The sequence below is a fragment of the Mesoplodon bidens genome (genome assembly GCF_964165515.1).
Source record: "Mesoplodon bidens genome assembly, chromosome: 14".
Taxonomy (NCBI): domain Eukaryota; kingdom Metazoa; phylum Chordata; class Mammalia; order Artiodactyla; family Ziphiidae; genus Mesoplodon; species Mesoplodon bidens.
This window is the reverse complement of record NC_138170.1, coordinates 4,323,297-4,349,000: the sequence shown is the minus strand read 5'-3', so window position 1 is coordinate 4,349,000 and position 25,704 is coordinate 4,323,297.

The following is a 25,704-nucleotide window of genomic DNA, read 5'->3' as shown; positions in this document are numbered from 1 at the left end:
GCCTATTCATTTTTCTAACTGTTAGTAGGTGGCCATTTGTGATATTTCATTTTCTTATGTAGTTTACTACAGTTCTGAGTTCTAGAAATAAACTCTATGAGTCTTTGTGGATTCGTTGATTAACTGATTCAACACATATTTTCTTAGTACCATTATGTTTTGAATACTATGCAAACTTTGAGGATACAGTGTTGAAAAAGAAATAACCTCTGAACTCAGGGGTTTTGGGGAAATATTAGGAAACACAGACATTAAACAAATGACGACCAGGATTTTTAAAATAGAAGCATAATATGATAATGAGCCAAGTAATGGCAGACCCTCTTAGGTTGCATGACTCCAAAGTGGGGGCTGCCTTGAGAAAATGATATCTAAGCTGAGTCTGGAAGTAGGAGTAACAAATTAGTGGACCTGTTGATGGTGCTGGTAGGTTCTTTGTGATTGGCAAGGGTGTCACAGGTATGGGAAACATTAAGTTCTGGCCCAAGAGAGACTGAGGCACAAGTGAGGAGCCTAGAGGAGCTCAATATGACTGACCACAGAGGACAGGGTAAGGGGAGAGAGGTGAGATGTTGTGGAGGGGTAGCCAGGGTCACTTGACACAGGGTCACATGAGCCATGCTTGCATTTACCCCAAAGTTGTGGGAAGTCATTGAAGACTTTTATTTCCATGTGCAATGTGGTTGTAATTGTATCTTAAATGAATAGTCTGGGCTTAAAAAAGGGGAAAAGAGTAGAGGGCAGTAGCACCTTCTCACCCTTACTTTCTGGTTATATTCTTATCTCAAAAACTTTGAGTTAGTGACTCACATCCAAAGTTTTTTTTTTTTTTTTTTTTTTTTTTTTTTTGCTGTACGTGGGCCTCTCACTGTTGTGGCCTTTCTCGTTGCAGAGCACAGGCTCCAGATGCGCAGGCTCAGTGGCCACAGCTCACGGGCCCAGCCGCTCCACGGCACGTGGGATCTTCCCGGACTGGGGCACGAACCCGTGTCCCCTGCATCGGCAGGCAGACTCTCAACAACTGCGCCACCAGGGAAGCCCATATTCAAAGTTTTAAGGGAAATAAAGACCATGCCACTGCTGTAGTTACAAGACTACAATAGGAGGAAATGGAGGAGATATTTTCAACTTGTAGTTGAAATGATTAAATTATAACATTATAAATGTTTTCCCTCAGTGAGGAAGTCTATAAAACTGTAGATTGGTCAACTGTACAGTTGACCCTTGAACGACACGAGTTTGAACTGTGTGGGTCCATTTATACATGGATTTTTTTTCAATAGTAAACATTACAGTACTATGCGATCCGCAGATGGCTGAATCTGCAGATGTAGAATCCTGTATATGGAGGAACAATGGATACAGAGGGCTGACTCTAAGTTATACATGGATTTTCAGCTGCATGGAGGGCCTGTGCCCCTAACTCCTGCATTGTTCAAGGGTCAACTGTAGTGCCATAAACTCTGAGAAAATTCAATGGAAAAAAACAAATGAGAGAGACCAATGCAGTCTAATACCAATAATAGTAACTCCTATTTATGTAGTAATTCATAATTTTCAAAAATTCACCTGAATTATTGGATTTAATCACCTTAACCTTTTCAGGTAGGCAGGATAAATATTGCTATTCCTGTTTTATAGATAAGTAAGTCTATCTTTTGCTTTGGGAACAACCTCACCTCTTCTAAGCTATTTGGTTTCTGCAGGAATGACCCACTTTCCAGTCTCGGGACTGGGACCTAATTAATAGAAACCAATCAATAGCTCTAATCCCTTGTCCACAGTGACTGGCTCAGGGATGGGCTCCTAAGCTAGTGAGAGCCATTAAAATGAGAAGATATATTCCTGAGGTTTCTTTCCTTTTCTTCCTTTTTTTCTTTTTTTTGAAGGCAAGCCTCTTTCATTTTTTGGAGGGACTATTGTACGGGACACTCTTTGTTATTCCCCAATGAGGAGGAGTGAAAATGTAAGGTATTAAACTGCTTCAACCTTTCTCACCAGTTCACGAAGAGTTGCTGAAGCTGCAAAGGAAGCAACATATGGGAATTGAAAGTGAAGCTGAAATCCTGGAGAGGAGCATGGAAGAGAAACTTGATCTCCAGTGACACTGTATGAAATGTTGATTGAATTTTGCCTGAAGCCTGGGCTAGCTCACAACTTTGCAGTTTTGTAAGCAAATTTTTTTTTCTTATTGTTTAAGCCAGTTTGAATTGAATTTTCGATCACTGTCACCTGAAAGAGGCATAAGCAATAGACAATAACCAGGGTTAACTGAAGCAAAAGTGTGACTTAATTAGGATCAGTGCAAGGAACAGAAGTACTAACCCTAGTAACCAAGACAAAGGTTTCTTTCCTTCAAGTTCAAAAATTTTAGAAATAATCAATCCAGGTCTGGCATAGTGCTCTGGTCAGGGAATCAAGATCCTTCTACTATGAAAATTTTCCACATTCCCAAGATTACCTTGTGGTCCAAGATGATTGTTGGAACTCCAGTCATTATGTCTACCTTCCAATCAGTAGGGAAAAAGAAGGAAAAAAGATAGCATAGCCTTTCCTCTTGAGGACACTTTTTGGAATTTGCACATATCACTTCTGCTTACACTCCATTAACCAAAACTGAATCATACAGCTCAACCTACCTGCCTAAAGAACCTGAGATATAAAAGTTTTATTCTTGCTGGCAATGTGCCAAACTAAAAATTGGGGTACTATTACTATGGAGGAAGGGGGAGAACACATAATCAGGGTCAATCATCATGCTCTGATCCAGAAAGATATGAGGAGTTCATGGAATTGAGAGGAAAACTGGAGAAGCAGGCATGGAAGAAGGCAACTGTGGAAGGCAAGAAGGCAAAAGCATAGGAACAGTCTCCTAGGAAGGGTGCAGTGGGATTCAAGCAAGACTTCCATCCATGTCTCCCCTGATCAGGAAACAAAGCTCTGGACAGGAACAGCACATAGGTTGAGCTTGGGTCACATGTTGGCCCCATAACCATGCAGAGGTGATGAGAGGAAGGATCTGCCTGTTGGGTTTCTGTGATAGGGGGAAGCACCTGGGTTTACCATCCCACTGTGACTACATCTAGTGAGGGAAAAATAATTTTCCCAAAGAAACATGGCACTGCTCTGTGAAGGAAAGTTTCAAGGCAAATTATTAATAATATCAATAATGACAATAATAATACAAATTTTAACTATAGTCTCGGGAAGGGGACCTGAAGTGACCTTTCCAAAAAAGACAGCTAGAGGCAGAGAGAGGAACAGAACCCAGTTTTTCCAACATCCAGTCCAGTGCATTTCCTGTATTACAGCTCTTTCTAAACTCTATATAATTCATGGAGGGAGCTAAAATAATACTATTCCTACTGCTGCTCTTTTAACAGACATTATATTATTTTAATTTTGTATTTTTGCTCTTACAAGAGTTCTAGGATCTAGAGAGAACATATACAATATTTTTTTTTGGATGTGGAGACCAAGGTTCAGAAAGATATGATTTGCAGGAGAACTTGAACCCAAATCTTTTGATTCCTGTTTCAGTGCTTGTTCTACTTGGACTGTGGTTCTCAACCTAAGGTGATTTTTCCACCCTGATCCCACCCTAGTCAAGGATATATGGAAATACCTGGAGACATTTTGGTTGTCATTACTGTCATTACTTGTGCTACTGGCTTCTAGTGTGTAGAGACAGTGGATGATGCTAAATTTCAGTTGAGTACAGTGTGCAGGACAGTTTCCCACAACAAAATGTAAATAAAGCGAAGTTGAGAAGCCCTGTACTGGAACAGTGGAAGGAGAATGGAGTATTTATTCTCTGACAATTTTTAGCCCAGAGAGGCTAATCCAAGTTCTCTTTACTGGGTGAGGGGTACAATTTATTAAGCATCTGATTCCATAAAGCAGCACTCCAGCTGGAATTCCCTTCCCCTTTGTCTTTTACCAGGTGACTTACGAACCTAGGGAACACCACTGCAACAGTGTAGAGTTATATCTTTTTCACCTCCTATGGGTAGACAGCATAGTCAGCCTGGGGTTTGAGTACCAGCTCTGACACTGACTAGCCATGTGACCTTGGACTAATTATAACTTTCCAAGCCTCACTGGCTTAACCTATAAAATGGAAGTAATATAATTTACCTACCTCAGATGTGCCATGAAGTTTAAATTAAATAAAGCCTGAAATGCACTTGACACAGAGTAATTATCAGTTAAAATTATATAGTTTTTTTTCAATAAAATTGCTTTTTCTATTTAGAAAAACATAAAATTAAACCTTTGTTCCACATTGTATGCCCAAATACATTAATGTCCATCTGTATCAAGTCACGATTATCTCCCTGGCCTCCATATTTCACTGCCTGCTCCCCATCAGGTATATAACATAGCAATATTACAATGTCACTATATTTTTTGACTTTCAAAATGTATTTCTGAGGCTAATAAGCTTTTGTTGGAAGTTCTGAGGGGACCCAAGTCTCATGAATGAAGTCAGACAAGGCTCACCAATGTCCATTCATTTGCTTCCTTCAAAAGTGGGTAAAGGTCTCAGTGTCACCAAGCAGTTTTCCCCTTAAAACAGAGAGTAAGTCTTACTGTTTTCAAGGTTTCTTATTTAATACATCAATGCTCCTTGAAAGTCTAGCCTTAAATCATTTTCAAAGATAAAATGATAGGTGAATATAGAAACACTTAATTGGAACTGGCACTCTGCTTGGTATGGGGGCTTGTTCCCAAACCTGAAGGACTCATGGTCCAGAGGGGATTTCATATGTGTGTAAACAGTTAGCTCTCTTATAGAATAGGCATCACTGAAACAGAAGTACTATATATAAAATAAAGATGAAGGAAGACCTAGGAGAGTCTTAAAGTAGAGTTGGCATTTAACATGGATCTTGGATGAGATGACATTTTTCATGCAGCGAACATGTCATAGGTCACACAGACAGAGGACAATCCCACGATCAGAGACAATGTAGAGTAGGCTTGGGCAGTGGCAGGGCTGAGAGTATGAAGCTAGATATACCTTGGTGTGGTTGAGTTAACAATCACAGGGCAGATGAGAAAGGAATGTTAAGGAGGGAAAGGGAGGGAAAAGGAAAAGGCTTCTTAAGGGAAACATCATATATCATTTTGTTTCAAGTGCCCTGGAGCACCCATGGAAACTCATTTTGCATGCATGCTGTATGCTGTTCAAAACTTGAGTGCAGAACTCAGGGGCAGGTAAACAAGGAGTGAGCATGATGAATTTCATAGATGATGGCTATGCCTCTTGACTCTGCATGTGAATGGTCTCAGTCTTGTTGTCTTGTTTAAATGAATGAAAGTAATCAATAAAACACATTAGATCAAAAAAAGTGATGAAAATAATATAATTTAATGTAAATTAAAACAGCATCCCGCTCAAACTTCATGATAGAAATACTTTGATTTATTTAATTGTAAATACTGTGATTTAAAAGGATGGGTTAATATATGCAATTATTCATTAACAAGTATTCATTGAGCATTTAGTATATTCTGGGCACTAGGCTGGGTGCTAGGGACAGAAGAGTGAATAAGAGATAGGGCCCTTGCCTTCACAGAACTTAGATAGGTTTCTGAAAGGTAAGTACAGGACCCTATGGGAGCATATTAGTTCTGTATTGCTGCATAATTACCAAAACTTCAGTAGCTTAGAACAACAACCACTTATTAGGTCACCATTTGGGAAGTCAGAAATCCAGACATGGCAGGACTAGGTTCTCTGCCCAGGGTCTCATAAGACTAAATCAAGGCAGCACTAGGCTGCATTCTCATCTGAGTTAGAATTATTTTCCAGACTCATATGGTTGATTCAGTGCCTTACAGCTGGAGGAAAAAAGGGTTCATTTTTTTTTTTTTTTGCTGGCTGTAAACTGGGGCCTCTCTCAGCCCACATCCTAGGCAATGTGTGTGGATTCTTCCATCTTCAAAGCTAGCAGTGTATAATCTCTCATTCTAAGTATCTCACGTGATTTGAATATCTTTCTTCAGGAAGATCCTGGTCCCTTTAAGGGATCTCCTGATTAAGTCATGTCCATTCAAGAGAATCTACCTTCTCAAAGTGGATTGTGCCCTGGAACAGAACCTCATCACAGAAGAGACTACTTCATCATTTTCAAAGGTCCCAGGGATTATTCATGACATAGATGTTAGGATGAGAATATTGGGGGGCATCTTAGATTTCTGCCTACGAAACAGAGTGTATAGACATAAGGTCTAACTTAGCTTGGAGGTCAGGTGTGGAGAAAGGTCTCATCAAAGGAGAATGATAGACTTTAGCCAGGTGAAGCGTAAGTGATTCAGGCAGAAGCAGTGGCCTGGGACACTGCCTTCATATTTTTAAATGAGAGAAGCAGACTTTGTCAATCTCTGACCTATCCATTTTTCTGCCACCTTGCTCTCTGCTAAGGCTAGCTTAATACCTAAATCCTCTGGATAAAGCTATCCAGTCCTTTCACCTGTTCAATGTACCTGAACACATCAAAGGGAGACACAGATGGAGGAAGTCCCAAGGGAGACTGCAGAGATTGGGGTTCTCTTCCAAATTCCACAATGGGTTTGTTTTGATTCTGTTTGGAAACATGTCCAAGTCAGTGCCAGTTGAAATCCTTTGCCCTGGCCGACACTTGGTCTGTGAGGAAAAGTCTGGCTGTGTTTCCTCTGCAGAGAAAGTGTCCAAATGACACAGATGACTCAGAATTATACTCATTAACAGTCAGATCAGACAAGTCAAAGCCTCACCATACACCCAAGTCAGAATTTCTCTTCCTAGCGTTTTCTGTGTCAGTCTGGTTTGAGACACACTGGTCTTTAGAACTATGATAAAATGTCATTTCACTCGTTGCCATATTCCATAGCTAGTAGAAGGTGCATCTCGTTCTAAATGATGTCACCATTTTAAGGAGTGTAGTGTGAGGGGGAAAAAAGAGAGGGCAAGATCCTTTACATTTCTTTTCCATGAGGCACAGGCAATTAATTCACTATATTTCATAAACTAAATTCACCCAGACAAGAAAATGAGATAAACACATGTGGCCCCTTTACTTTGGTGCTTGAAAGCTGCAGTACTTGACAAACCAACTCATATCACTGGGAGATCTTTGGAAGCACTGCCTTTTGCTCTTCACTTCATGCAAAAAAAAAAAAAAAAGAATACCGTTCTTAAATATTTCCAATAAGCTATAAGCTTAGGTGCAAAAAGGCAGTACATGATTAAAAGTCATTGTTAAATGCAGAGCAGAGAGTACCAAGGCCTTATGTCACAATTGGGGTATATCTGTCCCTTCTTGGGGGAGTCCACACTTTACCTGACTCCTTAGTTATGAACTCAGCCCTCATTATCTCATTTAACCCTCTTAGAAACTTGTGGCATAAATACTGAGTTACCTTATTTGAAAATGAGAAGGTAGGGGCTCAGAGAGGTTAAATAATATGTCCAAAGTCACACAGGAGTAAGCAGCGGGCTCAGGATTATCACTCTGACCCTGTTCAGTCCCCTAATGTATGGCAGCTTCACATCCAAATAACAGCTTAAGTCAGTTGACTATTTACTATGTGTCAGGTGCCACCCAGGACTTTTACATGTATTACCTCATTTAATCCCTACAATGACACTTTAAGTGTTGATATTCTTATTCTTTTTTTTTTTTTTACTCATAAGATAACTGAGTTACATAAAGGATAAATAACTTATCTAAAGTCAGTAGCTATTAAGTGGTGGAAGTGGGTCTTGGACTCAGGTAGCCTGGCTCCAGAGTCTCTATGCCCTCAATAATTGTTTTACCCTATTTCACCTAAAATATCCTTGCTTTGGTAATTCTGATGACTTATGTTAAGAACTATTTTGGTTTTCTTAAAATCACTGTGTTTGAAGACTTCAAGGGACTTTAGAAACCCTTTGCTCCAGCCCTACCCCAAACCTTCTTCTACTCTTTGGATCTCCTTACTTCCCTTGATGGTTTATCACTGTTATAATTTTTACCTTCTGTTAAGAAGAAAAAGGCACACATGCAACCACTTTACTTCAAAAGTATTACTCAGATAATCTTCCAATAAAGATAATTTCTGAGTGTATTTTCATTGTAGTTTTACTATAGAGATGATAAGATTTTTTTCTAATGTGATAAAACCAGATACTCTTCTAGCTGTTAATGTATTTCAGAGAATTACGATGGTTATTAGATTATGCTTATTTGAATATTGATTTAATTTTTAATTAGAATGCTCCCATGCCAAGTTGCTTAGGAAATCCACCTTTAAGTAATAAATGATGTTTGGGAACATTATTGATAATAAGCCAAATATCCTATCAACAGCATTTTATATTATGTAAATTTAACTGCTGTGTGTCATTAAATTAAATTTTAAAATGTATTTAAAATTAAATAAATTTACCTTTTAAAATTGAACAAAAGAGGCAATATTTACTAAGTAAGTATCAGGGACATTTATGAATAGTATTTTCTTCCTACTGGTGTGGCATACTGCTCTCAGTTTTTCTTTCATATTCCTGAAGAGGTTTTTCTGGGGCACACCAACTGCTTTTTTTCCTTTGAATAACATATGAGCTTAGCTTTTTCCCTGAAAGTCTCATTTCTTAGTTATCCTAATTTCTGTTTGTTTTTCTTTCACTTCTGTACATGCTGTTTAGATACTGCTTACTTTGCAATAATTTTTGTTCAGGAAGATAAAGCTTGCAAGCATAAATCCCTCTGGAACTCAGTTGAGAGAAAAACCTTAAAGTTGGGAAGCTTTATAAAAGTGGCTTTGAATTTTTTTGAGCCTGAGTATTCTTCTGATTTGGTAACCTGGGGGAAATGTTTTAGCCAATGTATTTGGTATCAAATGTCAGTTTAGTTTTCAACTCTGCTGCCAAGTATAAGTTGAGAGATTTATGACACAAAGGAAAATAATAAAATAGTGGTAGCCATAGAATGTAAGAGATTAATGGGAGTTTTTGATATAGTGTACAAATTGAAGCTACTGAATTGTCCACCGGCAGACTCCAATAGGTAGAGTGGGTATTAGGCTTTGCTGAGAGGATGAAAAAAGAAAAAGACCCCTTCCCTCACAAAACACATTCTGGTCTAAACAGCTAATGTTTGAAATGTCTTTGCAGGCAATGCTCCCCCTTTCTCCTTGCCCACCCGGCTCTGTCTTTCAATAAGGAATGTAGGGCCTTTGCCTACCTAAGATGGAGGAGAGTCAGAGACTGAAAATCAAAGTGATAATAATGCATTTTTTTCTTTTTTTACCGAGGGTGTATTTTCTTTTCTTTTTTATAAACTAAAGTATAGTTGACTATAGTTAACACAACACTGTTATGCTGTGTTAATTACTGTTCAGTTATACACATACATACATTCTTTCTTTCTTTCTTTCTTTTTTTTTTTTTTTTTTTTTTGTGGTACACAGGCCTCTCACTGTTGTGGCCTCTCCCACTGTGGAGCACAGGCTTCTGATGCACAGGCTCAGTGGCCATGGCTCACGGGCCCAGCCACTCCGCAGCATGTGGGATCTTCCCAGACCGGAGCATGAACCTGTGTCCCCTGCATCGGCAGGCAGACTCTCAACCACTGTGCCACCAGGGAAGCCCTCCTCATTTAATTTTAAGATAGCTTTATAAGAATGTTTCTGCCCCTCTTGTCTTGTAGAATTAATAACTTTCATTCATTTATTTGTCAGCTATTTATTGAATACTTTTTCTTACCGATAAAGAGAGCTTTTGTTTTATATGCAAGATTCCTTAGGATTTTAGAGTAATGTAGAAAAAGCAGAGACATTTGTACAACTTAGAAGACTTTACTGAGCTGTTAGAGACTATGAGCCTCATGACAGCAAACAATGTGATGTCACAAGCCTTGTTCAGAGGGAGAGTTTCAGGGATTTTATAGAGGTGCTCATACACTATTGCAATGCCTTCTCCAAGTCCTTCCAGTTTCTCCTAGGACTCCATCCTTGCCAGACAACCCTTTATACATAATAAGAAGGTATATTTATTACAGAAAGAAATAGGAGAGCCTCCTGGTATTTTCAGTTTTAAAGATCTTAAATCTTTACTAGAATTTCTTGACATTCTAATTATATACTTGGTATTCAGTCCTTGATCAACCTGTTCTCTTATCATTAATGTTTTCAGTGGTGTCATCAGAGGTGGAACACTGATGAGGACACACTCTTGTGTGTGAGAGTGAGATGGGTCCTTGGTTGTGGTCATAGACACTGTCATCCTGTTGAGGCACTGAATCGTATTGTCTACTTTGATATCTCTGCTCCATGCCTGTAGAGGTCTATTGGCTTCCTGTCAACTGTGTTCTCTGAAGTGAAGCCCTTGACATGGATAATTGACTATCAGTGATTCTCGCTCCAGTACTGTTGTGCTTAGTTTGTAGATCTTAGAGTAGAAATTTTATTTGTGCCTATTAACATTTTATATTATCTGGTACTTAGAAGACATTGATTCTGTAATCAAACCAGTGAACTATTATTCCTCACTAGATCCCATTTTATAATTTGGCAAATATTTTCTTTTCCAGGATATCAATGCAGAAGAGCCACTGTAATTCAGAATAGCTGTACAGATGGCTATCAATTCATTAAACCTTTCTCACCAAGTGTAGTTAAATTATTTGCACTTTAAACTAAAGGTACTAGCTCATGTTACTTCAACTTATCCACAAGGCTAAAATAAAAAGTCTTGTCTAATGTCTGGCTGAAATCCAAATGATATATATTTACAGAATTAGTCTATCAATCTTATTATCTTAAAAAATAAACTACAACTTTGGGGTGCATAAGGATACATTTTTAAGACTTTGAAAGAAGCCGAGAACAATAAGTTCTGACTGAACTTGGGTTAATTCAAACTCAGTTTCATAAATCTCCATCTTCATATGCCATCAGACATGGCATGGGCCAATTTTTCTAAATCAAGTTCCATAGAATCTTATATTAAATACATATTCTTCCTAGATTCTAGCACTATGATATTTGTGTATCTTAAATTTTAGTAGTATTGAGAGTTTGTGTCTTTTTTCCTTGTTTTCATTGATGTTGTAGTAATAATTTGGGACTGGTTGCATTGGCGACACCACTCTGACCCAGAAGTACAAGTCTCCATATGTTTCATGGTGTGGTATCTTATTATGTAAGGTTCTGCACAATGGGGTCAGATGAATAAGTAGTTCGGATACCAAATCTAACACTTATTGGTGATATTGAGCAAACTATTTGTCTAGTCTAGGTATTGGGTTCCTCAAATGTAGCTAATATTCATTTCAAACTTATAGGATCACTATATGCATGTCTGTCTGTGTGTGTGTGTGTGTGTGTGTATGCAATTTGATTAAAAGTTCCTAAAACATAGAAAACCCTTCAAAACCTGGAGTCCTCAATCTGCTTTTATGCTTATTATCATTTCCTAACTTGGCCATCAGGATTATTCTTTTGCTTCAGAAAAGTGACCTTCAGAGGTTACATGTAGAACCTTTCCAACATGCATGAATGCAATGCAAAATGTGTGAATTCAGCAATCACTGTCCTTCTGAATATCCTTGGGACTTTTTGCAATTGGAAAGAGCCCCAGTTGCATTGCTATGCCGTGGGCTGTGCTGCAGTGGAATGTGCTGACTGCACTAGCTGTGCTGTCAAACTTCCTTCTTGACCATACATCAAATGTGCTGAAGGAAACATAGATCCTCCTGGTAGAATAGCCTTTGGTTATGGCTGCATTTTGTCTTCAGTTTTAGTGTCATTTCCTAAGCACACTTTACAATCATTCATGCAGTAATGACATCTTATAGTTTTAGAATGTCTATACATTTTTTCCACAATGTTTCCCCATGTGGTATCTTATTTGCTTCACACAACATTGTTTAATAAGATGTTATTAATTCATTACAGGTGAAAGAACTGAGGCTCTGATAAGTTAAATAATATGCTGCAGCCAAATCATCTAATTTTTATTGAAGATAGGATATGAAGTCTGGGCTGCTTCCAAATACCATGTTATCTTCCTTCTTATTGTCTTAGGTCAGTTTCAAACTCCTTCAAATGAGGAAGCAAGATTTTGGTGATCTGACTTGTATTCTTATCCCATCTTCCTACCCACTCCCACTCTATTCTATGTTCTGAACATTTTGACTAATTTTCAATTCCTGGAATACTTTACCCTCTTTCACCTTTTTTGAATCCAAATTAGATATTTTCTCTCAGAAGTCTTCCCTGAACTTACAGTCTATTAACTCTGGGTTTCATAGTCCTGCCATGTGCTCTCAGAACACCCTGCACATTCCTTTTATACACATTATTCCAGTGTATTTCAACTGTTCTTTATTCTCTGGCTCTCAGACAGGACTTTAGAGAATGGGATTATGCCCTTCTCACTGGTCTATGTCCAGCACTGCTATTGTCTGAAAGTTTGTGTTCCCACCAAATCTGTATGTTGAAATGCTAACCCCCAAATGTGATATTAGCAGGTGAAGCCTTTGGGAGGTAATTCAGTCATCAGCATGGAACCCCATGAATGAGATTAGTGCCTTATAAAAGAAGATTTAGAGAAATCCGTGGCCCCTTCTTCCATCATGTAAGGCAACAGCAAGAAGCCAGCAGTCTGCAAACCAGAAGAGGGTCTTCACCAGAACCTGACCATGCTGGCACTCTGATCTTGGACTTCCAGCTTCTAGAACTGTGGGAAATTAAATTCTGTTGTGTTAAGATACCCAGTCTGTGTTATTTTTTTATAACAGCCTGAACAAACTAAGACGAACACATGGTGGGTGGGTGCTGTGTACAACATATACTTGTTGAATGAATGAATGTTTTGCTTGTTATTACTCCACTCGCAATCTATTGCCTTTGACATTTTCTCCATGCAGAATAGTGCCTTGAAAGTAATTAACCCTTAAGGAGGAGCGTAGCCGATATACATGTAAGGCCAAAAAGATAGAAGATATGAGAACTACTCTTATGCAGCTCTAATCTTCTATTATTATATAGTGAACAAAGCTGATGGCATATAGATGGTTCTTTAGACACCTTTTTAATCTTTATTTTCTTCAAATTCACAGACTATGGGCTCAACTGTTGACACTGTAGTCTTGTGTATTGGCTATTTACACTTCAAACATAAAATACTTCTTTTCATGCCAGCTCTGCTGATCACTTGTAGTTTATTTGCTAAGGGCCTAATACTTTGCCTGGCCCTTAGTATGTGCTCCATTAAATATCAGTTAAACAAACAAAAAAATAGTTTGGAAATTACTTTTTCTTTTCTTACATTATCTTCACATGAACTCAATTTTTAACCTGCATGTCAAGCTTGCCTGCCATGATGACATTTATCAGTGTCCGGTTAGGTATTTCATAACACATGCGTATATGTGACATTTTATCTCAGGACAGTGAGAGTGTAAATATTGTAGATTAGGAGATGGAAATCACCATGTAATATCAAATGGTGAAAGTCTCCCAGAGATCACCATCTCAACCCCAAGGCCCAGCTTCACTCAACGACCAGCAAGCTACAGTGCTGGATGCCCTTTGCCAAACAACTAGCAAGACAGGAACACAACACCATCCATTAGCAGAGAGGCTTCCTAAAATCATAATAAGACCACAGACACCCCAAAACTCACCACGAGACGTGGACCTGCCCAACAGAAAGAAAAGATCCAGCCTCATCCACCAGAACACAGGCACTAGTCCCCTCCACAGGAAGCCTACACAACACACTGAACCAACCTTAGCCACTGGGGACAGACACCAAAAAAATGGGAATTACGAACCTGCAGCCTGAGAAGAGGAGACCCCAAACACAGTAAGTTAAGCAAAATGAGAAGACAGAAAAACACAAAGCAGATGAAGGAGCAAGGTAAAAACCCACCATACCTAACAAATGAAGGGGAAATAGGCAGTCTCCCTGAAAAATAATTCAGAATAATGACAGTAAAGATAATCCAAAATCTTGGAAATAGAATAAAGAAAATACAAGAAACGTTTTACAAGGACCTAGAGGCACTAAAGAGCAAACAAACAATGATCAAAAACACAAGAAATGAAATTAAAAATTCTCTAGAAGAGATCAATCACAGAATAACTGAGGCAGAAGAATGGAAAAGTGACCTGGAAGATAAAATAGAGGAAATAATGACTGCAGAGCAGAATAAAGAAAAAAGAATGAAAAGAACTGAAGACAGTCTCAGAGACCTCTGGGACAACATTAAACACATAAACATTCGAATTACAGGGGTCCCAGAAGAAGAAGAGAAAAAGAAAGAAACTGAGAAAATATTTGAAAAGATTATAGTTGAAAATTTCCCTAACATGGGAAAGGAAATAGTTAATCAAGTCCAAGAAGCCCAGAGAGTCCCATACAGGATAAATCAAAGGAGAAACATGCCAAGACACATATTAATCAAACAATTAAAAATTAAATACAAAGAAAACATATTAAAAGCAGCAAGCAGAAAACAAATAACACACAAAGGAATCCCCATAACGTTAACAGCTGATCTTTCAGCAGAAGCTCTTCAAGCCAGAAGGGAGTGGCAGGACATATTTAAAGTGATGAAGGAGAAAAACCTATAACCAAGATTATTCTACCCAGCAAGGACCTCATTCAGATTTGGTAGAGAAATTAAAACCTTTACACACAAGCAAAAGCTAAGAGAATTCAGTACCACCAAACCAGCTTTAAAACAAATGCTACAGGAACTTCTCTAGGCATGAAACACAAGAGAAGGAAAAGACATACAATAACAAACCCCAAAAAATTAAGAAAATGGGAATAGGAACATACACATTGATAATTACCTTAAATGTAAATGGATTAAATGCTCCAACCAAAGGACACAGAATGGCTGAGTGGATAAAAAAGCAAGACCTGTATATATGCTGTCTACAAGAGACCAACTTCAGACCTAGGGATACAAACAGACTGAAAGTGAGGTGATGGAAAAAGTTATTCCATGAAAATGGAAATCAAAAGAAAGCTGGAGTAGCAATTCTCATATCAGACAAAATAGATTTTAAGATAAAGACTATTACAAGAGACAAAGAAGGACACTACATAATGATCAATGGATCGATCCAAGAAGAAGATGTAACAATTGTCTATATTTATGCACCCAACATAAGAGCACCTCAATACATAAAGCAAATACTAACAGCCATAAAAGGGGAAATCGACAGTAACACAATCATAGTAGGGGACTTTAACACCCCACTTTCACCAATGGACAGAACATCCAAAATGAAAATAAATAAGGAATCACAAGCTTTAAATGATATATTAAACAAGATGGACTTAATTGATATATACAGGACATTCCATCCAAAAGCAACAGAATACACATTCTTCTCAGGTGCTCATGGAACATTCTCCAGGATAGATCATATCTTGGGGCACAAATGAAGCCTGTTAAATTTAACAAAATTGAAATCTTTTTTTTTTTTTTTTTTTTTTTTTTGCGGTGCGCGGGCCTCTCACTGTTGTGGCCTCTCCCATTGCGAAGCAGAGTCTCTGGACACGCAGGCTCAGCGGCCATGGCTCACGGGCCCAGCCGCTCTGTGGCATGTGGGATCTTCCCGGACTGGGGCACGAACCCGTGTCCCCTGCATCGGCAGGCGGACTCTCAACTACTGTGCCACCAGGGAAGCACAGAAAATTGAAATCTTATCAAGTATCTTTTCTGACCACAATGTTATGAGACTAGATATCAATTACAGTAAAAAATCTGTAAAAAATACAGGCACATGGAGGCTAAACAATACACTACTTAATAACCAAGAGATCACTGAAGAAATCAAAGAGGAAATCAAAAAATACCTAGAAACAAATAACAATAAAAACACGATGACCCAAAACCTATGGGATACAGCAAAAGCAGTTCTAAGAAGGAAGTTTACAGCAATACACTCCTACCTTAAGAAACAAGAAAAATCTCAAATAACCTAACCTCACACTTAAAGCAATTAGAGAAACAAGAACCAAAAAAACCCCAAATGTAGCAGAAGGAAAGAAATCATAAAGATCAGATCTGAAATAAATGACAAAGGAATGAAGGAAATGAGAGCAAAGATCAATAAAACTAAAAGGTGGTTCTTTGAGAAGATAAAGAAAATTGATAAACTATTAGCAAGACTCATCAAGAAAAGAAGGGAGAAGACTCAAATCAATAGAATTAGAAATGAAAAAGAAGTAACAACTGACACTTCAGAAATACAAAGGATCATGAGAGATTACTACAAGCAACTTTATGCCAATAAAATGGACAACCTGGAAGAAACGGACAAATTCTTAGAAATGCACAGCCTTCTGAGACTGAATCAGGAAGAAATAGAAAATATGAACAGACCAATCACAAGCACTGAAATTGAAACTGTGATTAAAAATCTCCCAACAAACAAAAGCCCAGGACCAGATAGCTTCACAGGCGAATTCTATCAAACATTTAGAGAAGAGCTAACACCTATCATTCTCAAACTCCTCCAAAATATAGCAGAAGGAGGAACACTCCCAAACTCATTCTATGAGGCCACCATCACTCTGATACCAAAACCAGACAAAGATGTCACAAAAAATGAAAACTACAGGCCAATATCACTGATGAACATAGATGCAAAAATCCTCAACAAAATATTAGCAAAGATAACCAACAGCACATTAAAAAGATCATACACCATGATTAAGTGGGGTTTATCCCAGGAATGCAAGGATTCTTCAATATATGCACATCAATCAGTGTGATACACCATCTTAACAAATTTAAGGAGAAAAAACATATGATCTTCTCAATTGATGCAGAAAAAGCTTTTGACAAAATTCAACAATTTATGATAAAAAAAAAAAATCCCTGAAGAAAGTAGGCATAGAGGGAACTTTCCTCAACATAATAAAGGCCATATAGGACAAACCCACAGCCAACATCCTCCTCAATGGTGAAAAACTGAAAAGTTTTCCATTAAGATCAGGAAGAAGACAAGGTTGCCCACTGTCACCACTATTATTCAACATAGTTTTGGGAGTTTTAGCCACAGCAATCAGAGAAGAAAAAGAAATAAACGGAATCCAAATCAGAAAAAAAGAAGTAAAGCTGTCAATGTTTGCAGATGCTATGATACTATACATAGAGAAACCTTAAGATGCTACCAGAAAACTACTAGAGCTAATCATTGTATCTGGTAAAGTAGCAGGATACAAAATTAATGCAGAGAAATCTGTAGCCTTCCTTTACACTAATGATGAAAAATATGCAAGTGAAATTAAGTAAACACTCCCATTTACCATTGCAACAAAAAGAATAAAATATCTAGGAATAAACCTACCTAAGGAGACAAAAGACCTGTATGCAGAAAATATAAGACACTGAGGAAGAAATAAAAGATGATACAAATAGATGGAGAGATATACCATGTTCTTGGATTGGAAGAATCAACATTGTAAATATGACTCTACTACCCAAAGCAATCTACAGATTCAATGCAATTTCTATCAAACTACCACTGGCATTTTTCACAGAACTAGAACAAAATAGTTCACAATTTGTATGGAAACACAAGAGACCCCGAATAGCCAAAGCAATCTTGAGAAAGAAAAACAGAGCTGGAAGAATCAGGCTCCCTGACTTCAGACTATACTACAAAACTACAGTAATCAAGACAGTATGGTACTGGCACAAAAACAGAAATATAGGTCAATGGAATGGGATAGAAAGCCCAGAGATAAACCCAAACCCATATGGTCAACTTATCTTTGATAAATGAGGCAAGAATATACAGTGGAGAAAAGCCAATCTCTTAAATAAGTGGTGCTAGGGAAACTGGACAAGTTCATGTAGAAGTATGAAATTAGAACACTCCCTAACACCATACACAAAAATAAACTCAAAATGGATTAAATACCTCAATGTAAGGCCAGACAGTGTCAAACACTTCGAGGAAAACAGGCAGAACACTGTATGACATAAATCACAGCAAGATCCTTTTTGACCCACCTCTTAGAGAAATGGAAATAAAAATAAAAATAAACAAATGGGACCTAATGAAACTTCAAAGCTTTTGCACAGCAAAGGGAACCATAAACAAGACCAAAAGACAGCCCTCAGAATGGGAGAAATTATTTGCAAATGAAGCAACTGACAAAGGATTAATCTCCAAAATTTACAAGCAGCTCATGCAGCTCAATATCAAAAAAAAACAAACAACCCAATCCAAAAATAGGCAGAAGACCTAAATAGACATTTCTCCAAAGAAGATATACAGATTGCCAACAAACACATGGAAGAATTCTCAACATCATTAATCATTAAAGAAATGCAAATCAAAACTACAATGAGATATCATCTCACACCAGTCAGAATGGTTATCATCAAAAAAATCTAGAAACAATAAATGCTGGAGAGGGTGTGGAGGAAAGGGAAGCCTCTTTCACTTTTGGTGAGAATGTAAATTGATACAGCCACTATGGAGAATTTCATGGAGCATCCTTAAAAAAATAAAAATAAAACTACCATACGACCCAGCAATCTCACTACTGGGCATATACCCTGAGAAAACCATAATTCAAAGAGTCATGTACCAAAATGTTCATAGCAATTCTATTTACAATAACCAGGACATGGAAACAATGTGAGTGTCCATTGACAGATGAATGGATAAAGAAGATGTGGCACATATATACAATGGAATATTTCTCAGCCATAAAAAGAAGTGAAATTGAGTTATCTGTAGTGAGATGAATGGACCTAGAGTCTGAGCGAAGTTTGTCAGAAAGAGAAAAATAAATACCATATGCTAACACATATATATATGGAATCTAAAAATAATAATAATTATAATAATATCGTCATGAAGATCCTAGAGGCAAGATGGGAATAAAGACACAGACCTACTTGAGAATGGACTTGAGGATGTGGGGAGGGGGAAGGGTAAGCTGTGACAAAGTGAGAGAGTGGCATGGACCTATATACACTATCAAATGTAAAATAGATAGCTAGTTGGAAGCAGCCGCATAGCACAGGGAGATCAGCTCGATGCTTTGTGACCACCTAGAGGGGTGGGATACGGAGGGTGAGAGGGAGGGAGATACAAGAGGGAAGAGATATGGGGATATATGTATAGGTATAGCTGATTCACTTAGTTATAAAGCAGAAACTAACACACCATTGTAAAGCAATTATACTCCAATAAAGATGTTAAAAAAAAGAAAAGAAAAGAAAAGAAAAAGAACACAAAATGTTGGAAGTAATTACAGGGCCTTGGGAGGGACCAGAGATGGTGGCGACGAGAAGCCCTTCCTGGCTCATGTGCTCCTGCTTTTCATTAACCTGATCCTATTGCCTGTATTATTAGTTTAATCTTAAACTTTTTATTCACTTAAGCAGAGGTATTGACTGATGCACTAATTTGGGTAACATTAAAATAAATTTATTTTTCCAAGGTGTGTTATCTAGTGCTTAGCCTCCACCTTTAATGTTGCTTTACATTTTTTAAAATTTTTTAACATCTGTTTACACATTTCAGCTACTTCTTAAGTGTAGGTCCGTTGTTATTCTTGAAACATGAGCCAAAATGCACTACATTATAGCTGATCAGCAAGTGAATAGAGGAGGGAGGCTCAATTTTTGAAGGGCAATAGACTTCTAAACGCCTCAGTGGTATGTTTTAGAAAGTTATTATGTCAATACAACTAATGGAGTCCATGGTGCCCATGAGTGGACATGAAGCCTTTGTTTTAAGTGTACATTGTGTCCTTGTGGTCATGGAATTAATAGATTATATGGAAGAGTGTTTTCTGGAAGAATTTGGCCTTGTACAATAACTTTTAATGTTTCTGTGATTACTAAAACTGGATGATTTTTCACAGAAAAGTGACTAGGGACTTCTGCCTGAGTTCTCTGGCATAAGTAACAAGTCCTATTGGCTGAATAATTACTAACTGCCCCCACCAATGTTCCTGTGCCCCCTCCCCATCTATCAGCTTTCCTATTTGAAAGTGCACCTCTAATTCTTTTCTGATTTCTGAGTAAAACTTCTTTTGTGGGGGATTTTTTCAAGATAATGTAGTGCTAGTCCCCCTTCTATGGCAGGGGTCCCCAACCTTGGGCCACAGATAGGTACTGGTCCATGGCCTGTTTGGAACAGGGGGCACAACAGGAGGTGAGCAGCCAGCGAGCAAGTGAAGCTTCATCTGTATTTACAGCCACTCACCATTGCTTGCTTTACAACCTGAGCTCTGCCTCCTGACAGATCTGCAGTGGCATTAGATTCTCATAGGAGCTCTAACCCTACTGTGAACTTCACATGCAAGCCATCTAAGTTGCATGTTTCTTATGAGAATCGAATGCCTGATAACCTGAGGTGGAGCTGAGGAGGTGTTGCTAGCACTGGGGAGTGGCTACAAATACAGATTACCATTAGAAGAGAGGTTTGACTGCACAGAGACCATAATATATCAATTGCTTGCAGACTCACTTTGAAACCCTATCAGTGAGTGGCAAGTGGAAACAAGCTTAGGACTCCCATTGATTCTGCATTTTGGTGAGTTGTATAATTATTTCATTATATATTACAATGTAATAATAATACAAATAAAGTACACAATAAATGTAATGTGCTTGAACCATCCCAAAACCATCCTCCCGTCCCTGCTCTGTGGAAAAATTGTCTCCCGCGAAACTGGTCCCTGGTTCCAAAAATGTTGGGGAATGCTGTTCTATGGGATCCTCAGGTAGTCCTCAGCGATTGTACACTTTTGCACCACTCTCTTGGAAATACAGTAGCTCACTCCCCACAAAGCCCTGGTTACTTTTCCTCTCAGAAACCACTGCAAAGCAAAAAGGAGAATGAAAAACAGAAGTAAAAATTTAAATTTAAACAAACTAGGTAACATCTGCAATCATGAGCATCAATATAAATGGAAAGTCAGACAAATTCAGAAGAGATCAAACAGGAGTAGGAAGAATGCCAAATATAGTAGATGGTGTGATATGCTGCAGTTTCCCCTTCAGGACTGAAGGGCCTGTTTACCTGAACTTCTGAAAGATTGCCCTCAGCTGTCCATTCTCTATGGTTAGCCCTTGTGCAGAGTTAGCTGCTTCACCCAAGGTTATGCCCCTCCTGGGATAGCTGGCATCCAGTGACTGATAGATCAGTGAGTATAAAGGTCTGGCTTGCATATTGCAATGTGAGACACCTTTGAGGCTCCATCTGAATTTCAGAGCTCCCTGCAGGGTTGGTTAAATCCTTCTTGTACTTTCACCATAACCTAACTTCTTCTTCCTTCCCTGTGTGTAATGACCCTGAGTTCAAATGCTAATCTCAGGCTCAGAGTCTTTTGCTTGGAAAACAACCCATCGCCCAAGTAAGAAATATATAAAACAGGAAAGTGACTGATCTCATTGGAGGGTTGCAACAGTCCCAACACCAAATGTATCTTGGGAATTCACTCCTTTGTACACTTTATATTTTCACTTCATCTTAAAGCTGTATTTCTCTACTATCTTATTTTTTTTCTTTATTTTCTCCTAATCTCATTTCCTTTTTCTGTTTCTACTCTTTTCGCTCATTCCTTAAGAATCAGGTATCTTGAAATGATTTCTTATGTGCTTCACGTGTTCCTGCATATTTTGTACTGCAATGTTGCTTTTGCCCCTCCAGTACTTTGGAACAACTATTTGCAAGATAAGCAAAGCCTGGAAACTGGAGGATGTTTATCAGTCTATATCTTCCTTTTATTTTGGCTGCATTTGTCATAGTTGAACATGCCCTATTTTTAAAGTAAACTTTTATTTAGAACAGTTTTATATTCACAGAATTCTTATGAAGATAGTATAGACTTCACATCCAGTGTTCCCTATTATTAATATCTTACATTAGTATGACATACTTGTTATAATTAAAGAACCAGTACTAATACATTATTACTAACTAAAGTCCATACCTTATTCAGATTGTTTTCAGTTATTCCCTAATGTCTTTCCTGTTCTATGATCTCCCCCAGGATACTACATTTTATTTACTCATGCCTCCTTAGACCCCTCCTAGCTGTGACAGTTTCTCAAACTTTGAAAATTTTGAGAACTGTAGGTCAGGTATTTTGCAGGATGTCTATCAATTGAAATTTCTCATAATTAGAGTGGGGTTATGGGTCTTTGGGAAGATCACAGAGGTAAAGAGCCATTTCATCACAGCACATTATGGTATATACTATCAATATGACTTATCGTTGTTCAGGTTGACATTAATTACCTGGCTAGGGTACTGTTTGTAAGGTTTCTCTACTGTAAATTAAATAATATTTTCTCTCTTTTCATATTGTACTCTCTGGAAGGAAGTCACTATATACAGCCTGCACCTAAAGAGTGGGGAGTTATGCTTGGCCTCTGTGTGGATGGAGTATATACATAAATTACTTGGAAATCTACATAGGACATTTTTTTCTAGTTTCTACCATTTATGTAATTATTAAATCATTTATTTATATCCATATGAATTTATGGATATTTGTTTTATACTTTGGGTTAAAATTCAAAATTACTTTATTTTCTTACTTAACATATTCCAGCTTTGGCCACTGGGAGATCTTTCAGTTGTCTCCTGTATTGCTTTGACATGTGCTCATCAATGTGTGTTTTTTAAATAACTTTCCTAATTTCTGGCACTACAAAATGCTCCTGGATCATCTTGTACATTAACTGCCCCTACCTTGCAGTCAACCATTTCTCGAAGAAGCCTGACTCTTTTTATTGGAGATGGATATTAGAAGCCAAGATATAGGCTCTAGGTTGTTCGGCATTTCTTTTTATGAAACACAGTTCTCTTAGTTTTTGTGACAGTATGCTTTCCCTCTTTTCTTTGCCTCTCCGACTGTTTTCTAAATCTCCTTTGGATCCTCATTTTCCTCTTCCAATCTTTAATTACTGGAATTATTCTTGATGGTTCCTTGCAGGATACTCTTCTGTTCTCAATCTGTAATGCTTTTTTTTTTTTTTTTTTTTGCAGTACACGAGCCTCTCACTGCTGTGGCCTCTCCCGTTGCAGAGCACAGGCTCCAGATGCGCAGGCCCAGGGGCTATGGCTCACGGGCCCAGCCACTCCGTGGCATGTGGGATCTTCCCGGACTGGGGCAGGAATCTGTGTCCCCTGCATCGGCAGGTAGACTCTCAACCACTGCGCCACCAGGGAAGCCCTGTAACGCTTTTTGGGTTATTTCTCTTAACCTTCTTTCAGTTGTCCCTTACTCCATTTAATGCATTTTCCACAACGTGGCTAGAATGATGGTTTAGTTTCCTTTAGGATAAAGTTCAAAATCCTTAAGAGCACATAGGTCTTTCATGACTTGGCACTAGGGCCTTGTCCAAGACTTGTCCTCCTGACCGCACTTCTTGTCCTTCATATTCCCACAATGGTGAACTTCTTTCAGTTTCCTGCACAGAGTTGCTGGGTTTTCTACTCTATTATCACAGTATTTTGTGTCTTTTGACCACTCTTTTGAACACTTTTCTTTCTTATCTCCTTCCTGTTTGCTGAGAAATAGCTAACATTTCTACTACAAAGTTTTCCTTGTTTCCCAGTGTTAAATTAAAGGCTCCACGAATTCGTTTCCCAATCACATTCCCCATATTAGGATGGAGAGCCCCTCCTATGAGACTCTGAGACTCCAGTTCCCTCATTGAACTGTAACCTCAGTTCTCTTGTTCCCTGACAATTTTTGGTGTCTAGGACACTGACTCATGGTGGACAGTTGATAATAATTGAAAGACTGAAAGAGAACAGGTAAGTAGGTATGGAGATATAGCTATAGCTAGAGGCTATCATATAGTCAGAAACAGGCTATTAGGCAACAACGTAGGTATTCAGAGAAATATAAAGTGTGTTTGCCTTCAAGAAGCTTACAAACATACAAAGCAAGATCTACATGTAGGAACCAAAGATCTCTGCATATATATAGATGACTATGTTCCCATGAGAGGTGCATAAGGGCTTAGAGAGAGCAGAGGTCTCTGTTTATGGTAGGGAACATGTTCGGGAAAGAGATGAATCTTAACCTTTGTTATAAAAGATGACTAAGATTTGAGTAGATGGAGCAGGGTGAATGAGAGGAATGTAAACACAGTTTTGGGGGCTGGGATGAACTTCAAGGTCAGTAAGAGATTGGGTTGGTGGCAAAAAGAGGTCCAAGTCAGGAAAGTATTTCTGTTTGACTATTTCTCTTAACCTCACGCAATTTGTTCTCAGCCTCTTAAGAAATCTCAACTTGAACATTATTTCCACATTTATAAATAATGCTTCTAATAACTGTTATTTTTCTTTATATATATCTTTTATTTTCCTTTCTCCATTAGTGATAGAAGTAGAGCTATTGTCCATTTGGAATAGCAATTTATCTTTGACATTAAAACAGGCTGATATGTATATATGTACAACCCAGCTATTACTTTTAATGCTGTTTATTAAAATGCAACAGTGGATTCTCTTGTATTGCTTTTTATAGATTTCTTATCCTTTGCATTTAGATGATAAAATATTTTGTGACAAGGATAATTCAAATTTGTGTCTCCACAAAGTAAGAAGAAGGTGTAAACATATTTCATTTGGATGTGTGAACTTGAGCTGTTTTGACCTACTTCTGGGAATTATATTTTTCTTAGAAGCATTGAATGTTTACCTTAATTGTCTGTGATGGATTTGATTTCAACTCTCCTGGGAGGGATAATTGCTTAGTCCACTTAAAATTATAAATCATGGGCTTCCCTGGTGGCACAGTGGTTGAGAGTCTGCCTGCCGATGCAGGGGACGTGGGTTCGTGCCCCGGTCCAGGAAGATCCCACATGCCGCAGAGCGGCTGGGCCCATGAGCCATGGCCACTGAGCCTGCACTTCGGGAGCCTGTGCTCCACAATGGGAGAGGCCACAACAGTGAGAGGCCCGTGTACTGCAAAAAAAAAAAAAAAAAAAAAAAAAATTAAATCACAATATGGAGTGTCTTTGTTTAGACTTGAAGGTAGCCAATAGCTAAAGATTTTCTTGTGGTTCATCAGTTAATAAGATCACCACATCTCAAAAGGCTTTTCAGTTAACATTGTTCAGTTATTATGCATTTTTCATGGTTTAAAAGGGTAAAACCTGATACTGATTTGAATGTACCTATTTTGGCATGCTTCATGATATCCATAAAGTTAGGATTTTTATACACCTAAAATTTTGGCAGAGAAGAAAAAAACTCTGAGTATATTTATTCGTCTATGAATTTTGGTAGAAAAGAAAAAAGAATGTTCAAAGAGAGATCATAGGAGTGACTTTGTTTTAGGCTATAAAGTTCTATATGTCTGGTTCATTCTATATAATGTATTTACTCTATTTCTGGTATAATTAAATAAATCTTATGTTTCTATATTAACCTATTTCAAGACTTATTGAGAAATATGTATCTATTTACATACTGCATTTATTTAAATTTGTATCTATTTACATTTATATTATGCATTACTTTATATTGTAAAAATGATACCTATAGAAGATATCGAACTATTAAAATGCAAAGAACAAGAGTTAAAAAAATCCCACCAGGACAGCATCACAGATAATGCTTAAATGTGTTATTTTCAGTCTGCTTTCTATGCTAATAGGTGTATGTTCTACTCATTTTTATCTCAAAACTCAGTATATTGTTTACTTATTTTAT